The sequence below is a fragment of the Tympanuchus pallidicinctus genome, unplaced genomic scaffold, assembly GCF_026119805.1.
Source record: "Tympanuchus pallidicinctus isolate F22 unplaced genomic scaffold, pur_lepc_1.0 scaffold23, whole genome shotgun sequence".
Taxonomy (NCBI): domain Eukaryota; kingdom Metazoa; phylum Chordata; class Aves; order Galliformes; family Phasianidae; genus Tympanuchus; species Tympanuchus pallidicinctus.
In genome coordinates, this window is record NW_026294740.1 from 6,181,813 (window position 1) to 6,194,278 (window position 12,466).

The window sequence follows — 12,466 nt, forward strand, 5'->3', positions numbered from 1 at the left end:
TAAAAATGGCTAAAGTGTGTGTATGTGTATCTATTTGCAGTCTTGTCCCCTGCTAAGAAGTCTAGTAATGGTATTTTTTCACCTCCCTCTTTGTAAGTTCATTGGGATGTAAGAATATTTTGTTCTCAACTAAGCTAAGTCCATCAGTCTGCATTTGTTGCTGGCAAAGGCTATGAGCAGATGCACGTTAACTTTAAAGCAACTGCCAGCTTCTGGTGATGCTGAATTCTCCATTTTTTCAGCCCAGCTGGCCAATGCATATGTGCTAAAAGTGGTGATCTTAGGTTCAAACCTAGCCCAGCCTGAGGTTCGTAACAGTAGCACAGACATTTGCTGTCAACAAATACTCACAAATGGTGATGACAGTGCCCTAAGGCAATTTCCTTCTAATACTGCTTGAGATGATGAGTGACTCATACAAGCTCAGAAGCTTCCTCTGGGTTCTCTGGCTGGGTGGGATGTCCTACTGATGCTCTGAGGTTCTTGCATTTAGGCAGGACTTGGTGTCCTGTGAGTCCAGAGGATGAGCAGTGGGTTGTGGCTGAGCAAGAGACAAGGGAATGGCTGAGACAAAGATCTGTGCTGATGACACAGCAGTGGGATAAGTTCTCAATATGCAACAAAAACCTTATTCCTCTCCTCAGAATTTCTGCTTTTATTTATTTTTTTTTAATTTATGGCACTTCTGCAGACAAAAACTGCCAAATAAAATATATCCTGGGGGATAATATGGGAAAGGGAGCAGGGCAGGCAGGGAGGAGCAGTGTAACCAAACCCCCGTACCCAGTGCTTGCCTGCAAGAAGATCCAGCAGCTCTTGAACCAGTGACCAGCAGTGTTGCTTGCAGATACTTCTCCCTTTGAGCTCATGCATCAGCAGCATGTCACCAGGGATGGTTCCCTGTGGCAGATGGGCCGTCTGCCACTTACTGAATGTGTCAGCAATCAGTTTGTTATGTGCTCCATCCAATGCAACTCCAGTGCTGCTCACTGCCTTTACTCCTTCCATCCAACTCAGTGCTCCTGCACTGAGAACTCCTCAGAACCAGCCATGCCAGCTGGTTCTAAACCATCTAAATGGAATGGAATGGCTTTCTAGTGTGCTAGCTAATTAAGTCATAGAGTCATTGAGGTTAGAAAAGACCACTAAAATCATCTAGTCCAACTGTCCAACCATTGTGCAAGTCCCACTCTGCTGCTTGCAGCCCATTCACATTTGCTTGCTGCAGCCCACATGGACTTGGAGGCAGCTTGTGGTGTTCTGCCATGAAATGTTACTGGGGGGAAAATACTCTGCTCTTTGCAAAATTAGTTTTGCCATCAATATATTCTGTTAAAAATATCGGTCTCTCCAAACTGAAAATATTTTGCTTTTTCCATTGCCGCAGCTTTCTCCAATTTTCCCGTGGTATAAATAGAAATGGGATGCAGATTTTTTTTTTTTTTTTTAATTTAAATTTTTATTTTTTAACCTTGGATTCTTGTTTTGTGAAAAGACAAACATTTGCCAAGAGGTAAACACATCTGGCAAAACCTTCACTTGCTAAGAAGTCATCTGACTTGGAAGGATATTTCGGAGAGAATATGAGAACGTATCGGATCGACTCTGCAAAGGAATGGCCTTCTTCACTCAGTAAGTGGCAGAAAGGAAACGATTGTTCCTCTTGAACACAGCTCCAAATCTGCAGCTTATAATATTCCCGTTGATCTCCTCTCTTTTTTTATTTATTTAGCTCAGCATATTCAAATCCAATTTGTTTTTTTTCCCTTTCATTCTCCTGCTCGACTCCTTACCGTCTCATTGAGGTCAGCTTTGCAAAACTGTTCTTGTGCCATCTTACACCCAGAATGGTTGGAAAGGTGATCAGCACCAGTAATTTTCCACTTTCTGGCAGGCTCTATAATAAATAATTAAGAAAAATCATAAATAGCAGTAGTATTAGTTCACTGGTGCACATGAAGTGGCTGCAGTTTAAGGTTTGGTGTAGAAAAGAGCTGTGGGATTTTTTCTTTCGATGATGCATCCTTAAGGCCGTGTCTGTGTTATGCTTTTGCCATAATTAAATTATTGCTTATAAGAACTTTTGCTTGGTCAGAAGGAGGGAAAAAAACCCAACACAATTACAATAATTCCATTTCAGTGTTTTCCATAAGATCCTGGCCAACTTGGCCAATAACTAAGGCAAGGAACAGGGGAAAAAAAAGGTATGTATTGTATACTCACTTAAAACTTGGCTAGAAATGACCTTTTATTGTCTAATTTTTTTTTCCATGCCCAACTTGGCTACTGGAGACAAACTCAGTGCCAAGTTTCTATAGCGCATTATTTTCCTATGTATGATGTGTTCAAAAACACTTTCAAAAGCTTACCTCCAAGCATCCTACAAGGGTTTTGCATGGGTTTGGTGATGTGGACGCTGGTGTTTCAAAGCTAGATATGTTTTGCCTGTGTTTTTTTCCCCCACTTTCATCCCTTGTGTGGCCCAACATGGAGCACTCTCCAAATGGGCTGAGCTAGGAAATGTGGTGAAGGCAGTGCTGTGATTTTAATGTAAACCTCCTTTTGGAGTGGCCCCAGGCATCCTGTGGGCCTCTGGCTGGGGCATGGTGACATTGGTTAAGGGCATTCCGTCCCCACCTGGGTTGTGGCAATGTGCCCTGTGCTGAGTGTGAGCACCTCAATGGCTTTAAAGGCAAAATACAAGGGAGTGATGCTGAGTTTGAGCTTGAAGAGAGAGAACCAAAGCCCCCAACCAGGTCATTTTGCCTCATCCTTAATGACCTGTCTGTGATGTCATGATAAAAATAAGAGCTACTTTTTATGTATGTATTTGATTTCATTTCTGGTTTTTATGAAGTCCCATGATTGTTTTTTTTTTTGTTTTGTTTTGTTTTTTAGTGGTGTTGCCAGTTGCATCTGAATTGCTACAGACAGAAAGACAGCTGCTTGAAAGCAATAACAAGGGTGAGACTTTCACAGCTTTGATTTCCTATATGTATTTTGTCTTCTGTAAGCTATACAAAAGTAGAACTTCCAGAGATTCTGATCATGCAACTGCTTCTGAACATATTTCATTTGACTATCCACGGGCACAAGCTGAAGCTACCTATAGTACAGAGCCATTACCTCTGGCTTTTGAGCATACATGAGAAAACCAGTTATGGAAGCAGAAATAAAAGTGCAGTTTTCAAATGTGGTGCAGTTTTCTCTCTTCATTTTGGGACACCGAAGTTCTTTTACAGGCCTACCTGGAATGACTTTGGAGAAGAATCTCCATAACTGAGAGAGGAACCCAGACCACTGAAATGTGAAAGAAGGTAACTAAGTTGGTGATGGGTTCCTTTCCATTTTGTGATCATTCTGTTTTCATATGCTGGTCCTTGCTATGATGTAGATGGACTGACTCTTCATTTGCATGCTGGTACTGGGTTGCATATTTTACTCTGTGCTCAGCTGGGATTCATTTGGTATTTTAAATGTAGGTCAAAAAAGAGACGACTTGAAAGAAGAGAGAGGGAGAAGAAATGGCGAGAGGAAAGGTCGTGTGCAGTGTGCTGCACACAGATGGCTCCTTATGGCTAGGACATGTGGCAGAATCCAAGCTCAGCTGACAGTTTGTTTGCACGACGCAAAGCTCTTTCAGGGACTGCTGAGCTTCTGAAAGTCTCTGGGTGCATTCTGCAGGATGTTCACGCTTTGCTGACCTCGCAGAAGCCTTGAACGAACCGCAATTTCTCTACTTTTGCAAACTAGGTGGTTTAGTGCAGTGCTGAGAGGGGATGGAGATAGAACCAAACGTTCTGCTGTTTGCCAGGTGTCTAAAACCTGACTCCCCAGCTTGCCAAAGGGCATTTTGAGAGCCCGTCTTGCCTGACACCTCAGCAGGGGCAACGAAACTCAACAGAAGATCCCTGTGGATCAGCTTGTACCTTTCTGCTGCTGAAAGGCTGTGCAGAAAGCAAAGATGAAGCAACTGTAAGATTTATGTTGGAACTGGATCCCCATGGATCAGAATGTGAATAACACCTCCATCCCCTCCCAAACCTTCCAGACCTGACCTTTCACAATCACCATTTCCTGACCAGTGACTCCAAAGAAAATAGAGCTGCTAGTTGGTATTTAATGGAAATCTGCACGAAACTTGTCAAAATACACCACCATGCCTGTCAGATGCCTGGGACAAGACCTCTACAGTAGTTTCCAGAAACCCAGTGCAATTACTTACATTTTAAATTATCTTTAATTGTAGCGTGTGAGCTACAGAAACATTTCTTCCCCCCTGTGAAGCAAGACCTCGCTATTAAGAGTCACCCCCTAATTGCAGCTCTAATGGGGAGCTGGGGCAGGTCAGCACCAGGGTTAGCACAGGGTGAAGCAAGAGTGGCCACGGAGCACTGGAAAGTGGAGATGACACAGCACAACAGTCATAGAGGGGCAGCTTTTGTCAGCTTCTTAGCACACTTAATTACCCCACCAGATGTTCTAATCCAATCTTCCTGCCCCTCCCCTGCCAGCAAATGTGACTTTTTTTTTTAATGTTTCTGAGTGTGGACTCATAGGATGGCTTGGGTTGGGGAAGGGACCTTAAGGATCATCCACTTGCCCTGGAGTTTGTCTAGAATAAACTCAGTGAGTTGCTGCTTCTTGGGCTTTTCCTTTGCAGGAACTGAGCATCTTTTTGCTACCCAAGTGATTGCTCAGGTCTGAGTGTGGCTGCACACACGCTTGGTATGTGTAGGACTGAACTGAATCAGACTGAACTCATGGATTGACATGGATGTCACAGAGGGTGCAAGACTGATGAAAAATAGATGAGGTGGTGGTGCAAATCTGCTCAAGTGCTGAATGACAACTGTTAGCCTGGCAATGCTGAATTCAAGCAGTCCCTGTCAATAGTGTGAGAGATGCTGCACCAGATTTTCTGGGGTTGTTTGCAAATTGACCTAGTGTTCCTGCTGACACAAAACCTTGGAAGTGCAGCTAAGAGCAGCATTGCTGAACATGCCTGATTTGCTCACAGATTGTGGTCAGATGTGAGCACGAAAGCAAATACTTGCCAGTATGCATCTAGGAGAGGGGAAAATTGTGAATTAACTATGGACACAGATGCATGACGTTACCTTCCAGGAGCAGATGTGCAGCACAGGGAATGAACCAAGATGGGGAGGAGTTTCCTCAGTCAGTGAATTGGTTTTTGGTTCAGTGAGAACTCCGGATGTGCACATGCAACATGTTGACTGCATGCAAAAAATCTCCTCCTTTCTTCTTTCCTTAACACGAAAAAGAAAACCCACAAATCAAAAGTCTCAAACTGTTCTTTGTTAAAGCATCACTTGAACAATTTGCTTAATTTTCACCACTTACTGCATTAATTGCTGTTTTTTTTTTTCCCTTCAGCCCCATCCAGTTCCCCAGGCAGACAGCATTCGGATTTGTCTCAAGCACAGCTTCAGCCACACACCTGCAGGATGGAAACAGGCAGAGCAAACAATGAAACAAGGCTGTTTATAAAGCCTTCAACACGTCAGGCAGGGAGAAGAGCCCAAGTTTCCACGTCAAGGCCTAAACGGACCAGAATGACGCGAAACACATGGAAAATATGGAAAATGTGGAATAAGTAATAAAATTATAAATAAAACAAATACAATAAATTGGGAATGCAGTTTTACTCATAATGATTTGTGTTCCTAGTAACCCAAGACTCCCCTACCTTTGAAAACGAGCATGTTTTTCCAGCGGGGAGCAGAGTGCAGGTGATGGGGCTGCACAGGGCACTGGACCAACCAGAGGCAGAGGTGGGCAGCAGGGAACCAGGGCTGCAGCATGCCCACGTGAGTCCCTTCTGTGACAATGACTTGCATCAGGATCTCAGGAAAATCATTTAATCAGATGGTGGTTAGCATTAGTGCAGGAATTTTGGCCAGAAATGAATCTTGGCTTGTTCTGGACTGAGAAATTTGCACTGGTGTTGTTACCCAGCTGTAGTTCTCTTGGGTTGCTTTGTCTCCTGTGCTTGTCAGGCTGTTGGTGACAGCAGTCAGTGTGCCCCTCAGTGAATGGGTTCTCCTGGTGATACCTGGCTCTGGTGGGATGAAGCTTCTGGGCAATCCTTGCTATAAACACTGATCCTTGGGCTGTGGGATTGCACTGCTCTCATTAAACATTTTAATGAGGCTCTCTGTGATGACTTTATGTTCCTTCAGCTCCACAAAGGAACGCTCAAAAGCTGACTCTGGAAGAAAACAAGAACAGTAATAAAGTATGGTCTGCTTTAACCACTGTTGCTGTTCTGTTGTCTGGTTAACAAGTGCTGGAGTTACAAAATAAATAGGCTTATCAGCCACATGAATATCCACTGTGTTCAGAACAGCTCAATCGTTCAAAGCTCTGTTGGTGCCCATGGCAAAGGGCACCTATAGGGAAAGCCAAGAAGACAGAAGGAGCAATGGGGGTTGGACACAGCTGCCTCCCTCTCAATTAATTAGGCACCAATTTAGATAGATTCCATTGGGAATGACTTTGGCAAAAGTCAAGAATAAGGTTTAAATTCATGACTGGCAGCCTGAAGAACTTACAGTCAAAGGGGCAGCAGAAGAGTGAAGCAACATGCCCAGGGTCCTTCTGAGAACGAAAGCCTGCACATAAAGCAAGCTAGAGCCCTGTTGCAGACACCATGCCATGGATGATTAAATGCTGAATTGTCCCTTTGCTGTATGTCAACACCTTGGAAAAATTTCCTTTGATACCACTGTGATGAGTTGGTTTGCTGTGCTGGCATCAAAGAGTGCTATGAGCAGAGTATGAATTGCAGCTATTCTTCAAGGTAAAAGATTTGACTTTCTATTTCCCACTGCCACTGGGACCAATACGAGTCTGACTGGCCACTGTATGGTGAAAAAGTCCCTCAGTGTGCCAGTATTGAAAACTGTTTGTGCATTAGCTGGAGCCTTTGCCAGAGAAATAATATCATCCCCTTTGTTTATTATACTGAAACTTGATAAAAGAAAGCATCAGAGGGGGAAAAAAAAAGAAAATCCATCTGTGGTGTGAAATGAATGTTCTCGTCTGGACTCCAGGATGCAGCCATGAGCAGTGGCTGTGGCACCACCAGCATCCTATGGCAGAACCACAGCACAGGGCTGCAGAGGGACCTCAGCCCCACAGTGCCAATGGAGATGGTCCCCTTTGGGGGGCTGCCTCTTGGAGCCCAGCTGGCCATGCTGCACGCTGGTTTTCCCAGCAAGGCAGGCTCGGTTCTAAGTCCCACAGCATTTGAAATACTCCCACCACCTCCAGTATTTTTCTGGAAAAGCGACCATGCATTGGCAGCTATTTCTGGCTCCAAGGTAGCATTGCAAATTAACACATTTTCTGTTGAGAAAAGACCCTGAACCAAGCAAAGCAACCTTCTCAAATGAGAAAAGCAGCCTGTGTGCATTGTTAACAGGCTTGCAAAAGTTGATAGAACCACTTTACAAGAAGTACTAAAAACATCAGAGCAAAGCAAAACCAAGAACAAACAAAAACCCCAAGCTTAACACAGCTCCTGTACAAGAAAAGGATACAAAGCAACACACATAGCAGAAATATTGAGATTCCAAAAGTATCAAGCAGCAAAGGAGAGGAGGAAGCATTCGTCAGTCTGTTGGGGGCTTTGGGACAGTTCTTCCCATTTTATTTCACACTGGGAAGTGGTAGCACAGAGGGCTTTTATGTTATGACAGAGATCTATACGTTCATGCAATAGAAAATGGCAACAACAACACCAACAGCAACAGAAACAAAGGCAAAAATTCAGCACAATGTGGCATATATGACTCAAGGAAACAGCCAGTGCCTGGGGATGCCCTTGTGCTGCTCTGGGTGCAGGATCAAGCCAGCAGCAGCCATGCCACCACCAGCAGCAGCCATGCCACCACCAGCAGCAGCCATGCCACCACCAGCAGCAGCCATGCCACCACCAGCAGCAGCCATGCCACCACCAGCAGCAGCCATGCCACCACCAGCAGCAGCCATGCCCAGTCCAAGACCGTACTGCAACGCTGGTGGGGGCTCTCAGGGACCTCCATAGCACCAGTGGGAGCTGTGTAATATTTCTGTGCTAGCCATCACATCACTCACATTTACTCCTTTTGGCCCTGTTTGCTCCTCGAATAAATGTGCAGCTGCAGACGCTGAGCTCGAGCAGAAAGCTTAAGGATTTACATCCAACTGGGGAGAGGTGTATAGCAGAACAGCAGATCCTGCTGATGGGGATGCATCCTCCTCTACTTCCTCCCTCCAATGCTGTGGAGCTAACAATGCTAAAGTCTCCAAAGAGCAAAAGATGCTATCATTTGGGGGACCCATTTCAGCTCTTCAGCCAAACCACACCTAGGGCACAGGCTGCAGGCATAGCCTGTCTGGGATGCCAAGGCCAGCAGTGGGTCCAGGCTGAGTGTAATGCTATAATGTGATGTAAAGTATAGCAATAATAACAGAGCGGCACAACCCCAGGCTGCAGCAAACAAGAACAAGCCCAAATACAGCAGTTGTAGACACAGAAACAACGGAAAAAAAACCTGCTTACCTTTGAAAGGCCTTTGTTATGTAGGAACCTCCAGTGAGATACCCTCACCTCCACTGCCAACCCTTAAATGAGGGTTGGGAAGGGGTGGATCCTGGCTCCACCTCTTCTGGTCACTCAGGGGCATTGCTAGCACCTGAGCTCCCTTGGGTTGGCCCTGCCTTCCCACCAGGTGCTCCATCACTGCTTCAGGCTGTGACTTAGCATTTCCACTATACTGAGGATGAGCATTGCTCTGTATTTCATTCCCTGACATCTCTGCTCCATTAGCTCAGGCAGGCCCCAACACTGTGGCAATAAATGCACATCCATGGCGGTGCTTGCCTGCTGCAGCACTGTGCTCTGAAGTGCTTCTATTTGGATGAACAGAGTGATTCTGAATTCAAAAAAGGTTAATTATGGCTGCATTTTTCTGTGCTTGGTTTATAATGGACAGGGAGAGGCTATGCTTAGGCTCCCAGTTGAAGCATGAAGAACCATTCCCAATCCTAACAGGTCCCTAGGATGAGGCAGAGCCCTCTCTGCATTTCCACCACTGATGCACTGCCTGATAGAAGTTAGGCATCAAAAATAAAACACCCACCAAGCCCAGACATCAGTAACAGAGCACAGAAATCCATAACAGCAGCAATGCTCAGAGGGCTGCCCTATGCTCGCTGCGCTGGATGCTGGATGCTCTCCCATTCCCCAGCCATCAGCCCTCACTCAAGCTGCCTTTATTTAAGTGGTTGGTGCTTCGCAGATTACTTCCAGGCCCCTCAAGGGTAGAAAGTCTTTTTACCTCCTCCGGCCCTGAGACCGTTCCAACAGCTGTAACTATTTCATTTTTAATTTACTTGATACAACTTGTCTCTGCTTAATCCATCAGGACAACGTTGAGGGTTCCTGACCCATAAATTCAGGGTGGGAGGGTAGGGGGGTGCTGGGGGAAAGGGAAAAAAAAAATAAAGAAGGGAAAGGATTTTGAAAAATTGTGTCTAGATTGCAGCCAAATGTGTTCTCTTAACTCATTGCAAAATGCAAGGCTGGGACCTGGGAGCGAGGAGGGACCTCAGCTTTTATCACGGTGACACACATACACCCCCAGACGGAGATGTTTCATCAACTTAAACCTCTGAAATTTTTCTGGAATAGATTTAATTCCCTTTTCCCTGCTAACCAATTCCTCTTATTTAACACAGACACTAAAGTGAAAAATAGCACCTCACTGCAACTATGCAAATATGCACAAATGCACCCCAAATTTCTGAAGGCAACACATCCCATCCTCCAGGTGCCATTCCCTCTCCATTGCCCACTGCCTAATGTTCTCTGCATTGAGTAGGAAATGGCACTGCACTTAAACCAATCAGCTGACATTGGGCTGATCAGCTACGGGTGGGCATTGATTACAGGAAGCGCTTTGGGTGCTTTGATTACAGGAAGAACCCTGGGCAATGATGTGTGATTTAAGGCCCATCGTCACACATTGAGCAGGAGAGACCGAAAATAAGCCACAATGAACAAAATAATTACACTCTAAAATATTAATGCATACACAGAATCACTGAATCATTAAGGTTGGAAAAGGTCTAAAGATCCCCAACCCATCCCACCATGCCCACAAACACGTCCCTCAGTGCCACATCCACAGGGGTGGTGACTCCCATACTCCCTGGGCAGCTGGGCCAGCGCACAACTGCTCTTTCTGAGAAGAAATCTTTCCTAACAACCAACCTGAACCTCCCCTGGTGCAACATAAGGCCATCACCTGCCATCCTACTGCTGGTAGAGACCAACCACCGCCAACACGAGTGTGAATAACCACACAGCCACACCGTGATCACTCCCAAAACAAAGAACGCACATCAAGAAAGCGGCTTAGCTTTGGAAATCTCACTTCTTTGCAGTTGTCCTTGTCCTCTACCAGCTCCCCACGTGTGGACAGGAGCACCACAGGGGTAGAGCTGCTGTGAAGTGAGAACATTTCGAGTTGGAGAATTTTTCGGCCTCACAAAAGCCAAAAAAAATTCACCCCCAAACCCCTCTTCAAAACCCCACGTCTCCATTTCTCACTTTGTTTCACTGCAGTCTGTGTAACAATGCCTCAGTTTATTGGGAAAGACAAGAGGGATTTTTTTTCAGAATTACACGTAGATATAGAAACCATATAGGAAAGGTTCTAATTATAACTATTAAACTCAGAGAATAAAGGGATACAGTATTCCTGGCTCACTTGGTGGTTAGGAGTTATGCAGTGCGTTCTCTGCTTTAAAATGTGTGGCAAACTGTGTAATTTTTTAAAGGAAGAATTACTTTCATTTTATTAAAGTCACCTTCAACATTGTTCTACGTTGGGTGATTGACTTTGCCCCTTTTCCTGCCACTCTCGATGCAGAGCAGATGGGGAAGAGGTTTCCGTGAGACGTGCTGGAGGCATGCTTTAAAAAATAATAATACTGGTAAGGCTAATACTAATAAAACATAATAATAAGAGCCCTCTGATGTGTGGACTCTTTTTGGTTGGCTCCTCTTGCAATTCTCGGAGACCACGTTTTAAAATTGCTGGGTGATGATTATCGGGGGATTAGGGATTAGCGTGGTGGTTTGACTGCTTGTCAAAAGCCTTACAAGGATACACAGATTAAAATAATTCCCTTTTCTTTCCCCCTTCTCATCAATAATGAAGCAGATGATTTTAAGCCCCACGTAACCTCCAGTGGGCAATGAGATTTTCCGAGTGATCTCATGATATCTGGCTCAATTTTGCTCTGGTTTGAGAGCTGTGGAGGGATTTTGTAGTAACTATAGGGCTCAATTAGATGTGAGGAGCTCCACAGGCTGGCAGTCTCATTTAGATTGTTGGGCAATAAGAGAGAAATGCAAAAAGTAAACGGAATACAGCTGCCGATTGCAAGAAAGGAGGTTGCTATCTGCTAACACAGATAGACCCAAAAGATGTGCAGGACACAGAAGCGCTCCTCTCAGCCTATTCTGGTCCATATTTCTGGCTGGGATAGCACTGTATTATTTACTTATTGTAATGGAATTGTTTTCTTCTGCATGGGCTCTAGAAAATTCCCACTGTTCTTTTGAAATTGCTTGGGCACGTCCAAGTTTTCACCTATTCTATTCTAGTCTAGTCTAGTCTAGTCTAGTCCATTCCATTTCCAACCCACTCCACCTTACCCTACTGTATCCTTTCCTTTCTGGATTCAGTCATTAATTAGGCAGAATCATTACTCAGTACTGCTGGAAGCCCAATGCCTTGAGAAAGCTCCAGAACATTAACAACCAGAAACTGATGCTGCTGCTCTGAGACATCCTCAGCATTGGGTTGGAAGGGACCTCAAGGATCACGAATCTCCAACCCCCCTCTGCATGCAGAGCCACCAATCTCTCCATTTAATACTAGACCAGGCTGCCAGGACCCCGTCCAATCTGGCCTTGAACACCTCCAGGGATGGATGGAGCATCCACAACCTCTCTGAGCAGCTGTTCCAGCACCTCACCACTCTCATAATAAAGAACTTCCCCCTGATATCCAACCTAAATGTTCCCTCCTTCGACTTAAAACCATTTCCCCTTGTCCTGCTGTTATCAACCCTTTGAAAGAGTTGACTCTCCTCCTGTTTGTAGGCTCCCTTTAGGTACTGGAAGGCTGCAATGAGGTCACCCCACAGCCTTCTCTTCTCTAGGCTGAACAAGCCCAGCTCCCTCAGCCTGTCTTTATAGGGTCACTCAACGTGACCGTGGCCATTCTTGCTCCCATTGCACCTATAGACAAACCTTGTGGGGCAGTTTCCTTCTGGGAGCAAACCCTCATTTTTCACCACATAACATTTTATAAGTTTCAAGCAAACAGAAAATTGATTTTATTATTCTATTTCTTTTTTATCTCTGATTTTTTTGGGGGGAGGG

At 45.0% G+C, this 12,466-nt stretch overlaps 2 long non-coding RNA genes across 5 annotated transcripts in view; one reads left to right on the top strand and one right to left on the bottom strand.

Moving 5' to 3' along the window:
- Positions 1-5,651, top strand: part of LOC128083061 (uncharacterized) — a 46,397-nt gene extending 40,746 nt beyond the window's left edge. For 2 of the 4 annotated variants that reach the window (XR_008207943.1, XR_008207941.1), the window contains exons 7-10: positions 494-1,632; positions 2,899-2,964; positions 3,243-3,317; positions 5,398-5,651. This is a non-coding gene — a long non-coding RNA (uncharacterized LOC128083061). Of the gene's footprint in view, positions 1-493; positions 1,633-2,140; positions 2,205-2,898; positions 3,318-5,397 lie in introns of all 4 variants that reach the window. The other 2 variants (XR_008207944.1, XR_008207942.1) reach the window with 2 other exon arrangements.
- Positions 5,352-8,682, bottom strand: LOC128083062 (uncharacterized). Its single transcript, XR_008207945.1, has 3 exons — positions 8,570-8,682; positions 5,711-6,232; positions 5,352-5,461 (listed from the first exon to the last, which is right to left on the bottom strand). It is a non-coding gene; the product is annotated as an uncharacterized LOC128083062 (long non-coding RNA).
- Positions 8,683-12,466: the final 3,784 nt, after the last annotated feature.